The sequence below is a fragment of the Euleptes europaea genome, chromosome 9 (genome assembly GCF_029931775.1).
Source record: "Euleptes europaea isolate rEulEur1 chromosome 9, rEulEur1.hap1, whole genome shotgun sequence".
NCBI lineage: Eukaryota > Metazoa > Chordata > Lepidosauria > Squamata > Sphaerodactylidae > Euleptes > Euleptes europaea.
Genome location: NC_079320.1, coordinates 73121129 through 73127485, shown reverse-complemented (window position 1 = coordinate 73127485; position 6357 = coordinate 73121129). Strand labels below are relative to the sequence as shown.

General features: G+C 48.0%; 1 non-coding gene across 1 annotated transcript; it reads right to left on the bottom strand.

The window, feature by feature from the left end:
- Positions 1-5822: 5822 nt before the first annotated feature.
- TRNAA-UGC (transfer RNA alanine (anticodon UGC)) lies at positions 5823-5897 on the bottom strand. The gene has a single exon. It is a non-coding gene; the product is annotated as a tRNA-Ala (tRNA).
- Between the last annotated feature and the right edge of the window lie 460 nt (positions 5898-6357).

Below are 6357 nucleotides of genomic sequence, written 5' to 3'. Positions count from 1 at the left end.
TAGGTCATGTCCAGTAAGGTCCAATAAACTACAATTCGACAATATTAAAATTGTCTCTCTCAAAGGTGGCTGGGGCCTCAGGATACCTCCCCATCAGCAAATATCATCTTGTAGGGAGCCAGTGTGGTGTAGTGGTTAAGAGCGGTGGTTTGGAGCGGTGGACTCTAGTCTGGAGAACCGGGTTTGATTCCCCACTCCTCCGTATGAGCAGTGGACACTCCTACACATGAAGCCAGCTCAGTGACCTTGGGCTAGTCACAGCTCTCTTAGAGCTTTCTCAACCCCACCTACTTCACAGGTTGTCTGTTGTGGGAAGGGGAAGGGAAGGTGGTTGTAAGCCAGCTTGATTCTCCCTTAAGTGGTAGAGAAAGTTGGTGTGAGGCGCTCTGGCTCCCTTGGACTCACAGCCCCCCCAACCGGCGGAGGGTGAGGTAGGGTCAGGGGAGCTTCCTCGGCCTCAGACCACTCTGAGGGCGAGTCTGAACTGCACTCTCCCTCAGAAGAAGCCAGGGTCTCTGTTTGCTGTGCTCAGCAGACCCACATGGTTTCCTTCCTCCCTGGCCTCCGCTTCCCCCTCACCTTTTATCCTCTCCCAGAAGGAGCCGCCTTCCTCCTGCCCAATCCCGATTTCCCCCCTGAGGTGCCACAAGGGAGGGGCTTCCTTCAGCCGTCCTCCCTCTTCCCCACCCGGTGTTGTGCATCCCCGCCCCTTTCCCTGGCTCGCCCGCCCGACTAACAGCTCTGCTGCGGGCTGTCCCACCCGCCGCTCATCAGCTGAGGCGTTTCCCGGTCGCCGGCTGCCTCAGTCTCTGCAGCCTCGGCTGGTCCCTGGTGCACCTGGCTCTGTGAGCTGTTTGGGTGTTCCTGTGGAGGAAAGCGAGAGGGCTGGTGAGGTATTGCCGCTGTCTGCCGTCCCCTTTCGTGACCCGCCCCTTTCCGTCCTGGACGGTCCCTCCGCGGCCGGCCCCGTCTCCGTTCCTGTTTGTGGGTTTCTTGGCACGTCAGGAGTCTCTCCCCATCATCCCCCTCTGGGCGTGGGAAGAGGCGAGGGAGTGCGGCAGAGACCGGAGACGCCAGAATGTACGGGCGTCTCAGGACAGTTGGCATTAGGGCTGTTAAAAAAAATTCGGTAAAATTCGGATTCGGCTAAATTTGACTTATTTTGATTCAGGAAATGCTGAAGTCCAAACTCCCCCGATTCGGATCCGTGGAATTCGGCGCCAAGTTCCGAGTTCGGGGGAAAATTTGGCTGAATAAAGCCATTAAAAACACATTTGTTCCTTTCCGTGGCTCCGGGGGGGGCATTTTTGGAGATAGAGGTCCCAAAATTTCAGTGTAGCTTGAGGGGACCCTTCTTGCAAGAACCCCCAAGTTTTGTTAAGATTTGGTCAGGGGGCCTTGACTTATGGGGCCCGGAAGCCCCCCCCCCAAATCACCCACAGGAATAAAGGCATTAAAAACACATTCATGCCTTTCTGCGGCTCTGGGGGGGGGCATGTTTGGAGGTAGAGGTCCCAAAATCTCAGCGTACCTTGAGGAGACCCTTCTTGCAAGAACCCCCATGTTTTGTGAAGATTGGGTCAGGGGGCCCCGGGTTATGGGGCCTGGAAGTTGTACCCCCATCTGCCCATTGGAATAAAGCCATTAAAAGGGATGTACTAAAACAAATGACAAGTCAGCCCATTGGAAGCAATGGGAGAGGCTTCCCAGCCCATTGAAGATAATGGGAGAGGAAAATGTCGTCGACTTGCATTAACTCCACTGAAATACATTACAGGGGATGTACTAAAAGGAATGACAGACTAGCCCATTCGAAACAACAGGAGTGGCTGCACAACCCATTGGAAACAATAGGAACCAGCCAGAGAGAGACTCACTGACCCACAGTTAACTCCACATGAAGTTGGCAACCAGTGAAAACAGTAGAAAGCACAGTCCCACACAGAGGCAATCAAGCTCACCCCCCAGGAGAACAGGTAAACCCACCCCCTTTGGCTTCCCCCCTCACACACACACACACACACACAGAGAGAGAGAGAGAGAGAGAGGGGGGGGGGAGGGAGGGAGGGAGGGAGAATCTCCCCCCCCCCACATACATACACACAGGGGGAAAATTATAGAGAATTATAGAGAAAAGCCCCCAAATGGGTCTTATTGTGGATGTCTTCTCTTCTATCAGGAGCGGGGACTGGGAGGACTCAGGAGTAATCCAATATGATTCTAGCAGACTCACACACACATACTCTCTGGCCATTTTATGCACGGGAGGTTTTGCCTTGGATTTGCCGCTCTTTAGATGCACATTAAGGATTGCCTGCTCCCATTCATTCCAATGGGTGGATGGGGGGGACCCCACAACTCGGGATTAATTGCCTTTTAGTCAGACCCCCGGGCCGGGGTAATGGTACGGCCCAACTGCCAAGGCAACCAGACCCCGGGCCAGGGTAATGGTACAGCCCAACTCGAATGTGTTTTTAAAGGCTGTAATGGGCAGATGGGGGGGACCCCTTCCGGGCCCCATAACTCAGGACCCCCTGCCCCAATCATCACCAAACTTGGGGGATCTTGCAAGAAGGGTCACCTCGTGGGGCCTCTACCTCCAAAAATGCCCCCCCCCGGAGCCGTGGAAAGATGCGAATGTGTCTTAGGAATGCCTTTATTCCTATGGGCGATTTTGGGGGGACCCCTTCCGGGCCCCATATCTCGGGGGCACCTGACCCAATCTTCACAAAACTTGGGGGTTCTTTCAAGAAGGGTCTCCTCAAGCTACGCTGAAATATTGGGACCTCTACCTCCAAACATGCCCCCCCCCAGAGCTGCAGAAAGGAGCAAATGTGTTTTTAATGCCTTTATGGTTATGCTGCTGATTCGGAGCCCCCAAATTTGCCGAATTTATTCGGTGATTGCCCTGAACTTGCTGAATTCAGCTCATTGTTTTCCCACCTTTTTTGAATTTGGTTCCATCCGAACTAGAAACTGTCGAATCGGGGAAAATCTGGAGGTTGGCAACCCTACCCTCTACATCTTCACCTTTATAATTCCATGCAAGCTACCCGAACATGGCAAAACCGGAGTTTGTTCTTCTGCTTATCCATAAGATTTTCCATTTCCAGGATCGACTATGTAAGTAAGTGCTGTCAAGTCACAATCGACTTATGGCGACCCCAGCAAGGGGCTTTCATGGCAAATGAGACATAGAGCTGGCTTGCCATTGCTTTCCCTGCAGAGTCTTCTTCTTCTTCTTCCATGGTTTTTCAAAAGCACTGAAAATACACCTGCACAAACATGCATGCATTTACCTGCTGAATCTGTTGACTTGGAAATAGGAAGAGAGGCTTCGACTTCATTTTCTAGGACTAAATTAGTATGCTGCTTGTGGAATGCCACTGACCTTAAAGATTCTAAGTTTGCAATCCAAAGGTGCTTAACCTTAAATAGAAGAGACACTGAAAGCAGCTCTTTGACACATACCTGTATGGTGGATTTACATCTCAGTCTGTGTTTAAAACAAAGAGACTGAGGCAGAAAAGGTCAAATGAAATGTACTCGTTAGAGGCTCACATTTGAAATGTGCTCGGTTTGGAAGGTTCATCTCCCCGCATGGCCTTGAACTTGCTGTCTACAACCACCACGTAGCACTCATTTACTAGCCAATGTTTGGGGCAGGTTTGTCCTGATTCACTCACGGCTGGGCTGTCACCACGTAGCCCTGTTAAAATTCATATTGAATGTGTTCATAAACATTAGCTGCCTCATGAATCACTTCGGCTTTTAGCACTTCCTCTGTCAGATCATCATTTTTTCCCCCTTTCTGTCAGATTATATAGAACTGAACATAACCAAAAGAGTCTCTGAGCTCACACTGGAGCCAGTGCCAAACACAAATTTATTTAACACAGTCCAAGACCGATAAAATAGAATCAGTACAATAATTCAAACTTCCAGAATATCAATTAACTCATGGGGAAAAAAACCTTTAAAATTGTAGAATCACAGTGTAATGCTGCATGAAAAACAACAACTCTGTACTGTATACACAGGAGCCCCGTGATGCAGAGTGGTAAGCTGCAGTACTGCAGTCCAAGCTCTGCTCACAACCTGAGTTCGATCCCAATGGAAGTTGGTTTCAGGTAGCAGGCTCAAGGTTGACTCAGCCTTCCATCCTTCTGAGGTCGGCAAAATGAGTACCCAGCTTGCTGGGGGTAAAGGGAAGATGACTGGGGAAGGCACTGGCAAACCACCCCGTAAACAAAGTCTACCCAGGAAACGTCGGGATGTGACATCACCCCATGGGTCAGGAATGACCTGTTGCTTTCCCAGGGGACTTTTACCTTTTTTACCTACTGTATACATGCAATACAGTGAAATGGTCAGATTCAGATCAGGAAGGGCACAGGCAGCCAAGAGATGCATAGGCCTCAAAGTACGTTCAATTAATAACCAATTCTGTACTGATCAATTTAAAATTTTTTTTAGAAAAGGTTCATTTCAGAGACCTGCTTAGTTCATCCACTTTTAATGGACTGGTTGAATCTGCCGCTTATCACATCTGCCCATTTTACCCTGTCTAAACATTTCTATTAAAACGGGAGCATGATGGCAGCTGTAAAAAGAAACAAAACACATAATCAACATGCAAAACGTGTCTTTTCACTGCTTTCTGTGGGAAAGGCAAGTGCGTTCTGAAGGACTTCTGGCTTAGAAGGGGCAAAAATGAATAGCCCTTTAAGGCATTTTGAGGAAGCCGGAAAGACATAATTTCCCATTTATAGTAACAGTTACCCCAGTGATTATATCCATGGTGTCTCCAACAGCTGCAGAGTGGGATTGCAGATGGAGGTGCCTGGTGGAGTACTTGGAAGCAGATGCTGGCAAAATACAGCCAATGCCCAATTTGCTATATTGTTTTAAAAGCTCTGTGGACTATGGCTGTTGTCCCTTGTCAGGCTTTTGTCGAATTGTTCCATTCATTACCTACACAACAAACTGCCGTGGCAGCAAGCGGAGGGTACAAAAATTTGGCAGGCTTCCATTCCTGATTGAATAATTGAACAATCTCTACTACCATTAGCTTGGAAGTCAAATTTCAGGCATTTCTTTTGCATTTTTTTTAAAAAGATGATGAATCACAAAGAGTTGATTTCCCTTCCTTTGCTTTTCATCTCCCCCACCCCAAGATGCATTTTAACAACTTCAGATGGAATAAATAAGTTGTACAAATAAGTGGATGGAAAACGGCAATTGATACATACAATTATAATAAAGTACAGTAAACATATTAAGCAGTATCATTCCAAAATGTTAAACTTATTAAAATGTTACTGGCTAATTGTGGTATGAGCCCTGTGGCTCAGAGTGGTAAGCTGCAGTATGGCAGTCAAAAGCTCTGCTCACAACCTGAGTTCAGTCCCGACGGAAGTGAGTTTCAGGCAGCTGGCTCAAGGTTGACTCAGCCATCCATCCTTCTGAGGTTGGTAAATTGAGTACCCAGCTTGCTGGGGGTAAAGTGTAGACAACTGGGGAAGGCAATGGCAAACCACCCCGTAAACATAGTCAGCCTAGTAAATGTCAGGATGTGACATCAGCCCATGGGTCAGTAATGCTTGCAGGGGGGACTACCTGCCTTTAATTGTGGCTCATGCACACACAAAAACTCCTCATTATTCACATAGCTCTCACCAATAGTTGAACACCTGAAGCTGCCTTCTAGTGAGTCAGCCCATTGGTCTATCCGAATCAGTATTGTCTACTCTGACTGGAGGTGGCTCTCCAGGGTCTCATGCAGAGGTCATCTGCATCACCTATCATCTAATCCTGTTAACTGGAGGTGCCAGGGATTGAACCTGGGACCTTCTGCATGCAAAGCAGATGCTCTGCCACTGAGCCATCCCACCCCCCATGCCATTTTTTGTGATCTTTTTGTTAGCTTTCTGTTATCTCTTTGTCAGGGGGATGATATCACTCTTTTCTCCTGTGAGCCTTATTCTGGCCCAAACCAGTTTGAACCATCTAGAGACTTCTCCCTGGTAACAACTCTGATTGGGAGTCATGGGTCATCTGACCTGAGTTCACTTTGCCATAAATTCAGCTATGCCTCATGGTGGATTCACTTAACCTAACTTTTCTATTCTATTCTTGTTACTCTGCCTTACCTTCAACATCTGTGTAACCTTCCTTGCGATGCCTCAATGCAAGCAAGCTGTGAAGCAGCCTGAAGCAGCAAAAATATCTATAGCAATAACAGCGGCTATGTAATAGTATAGTAGGTATATTTAGTCAGCAATTACTTTTGTTATTTTATATGCCAGTGTGCCTTAAGATTCTGTAGTCTGTATTTTAATCATTTTGAACCTTTTA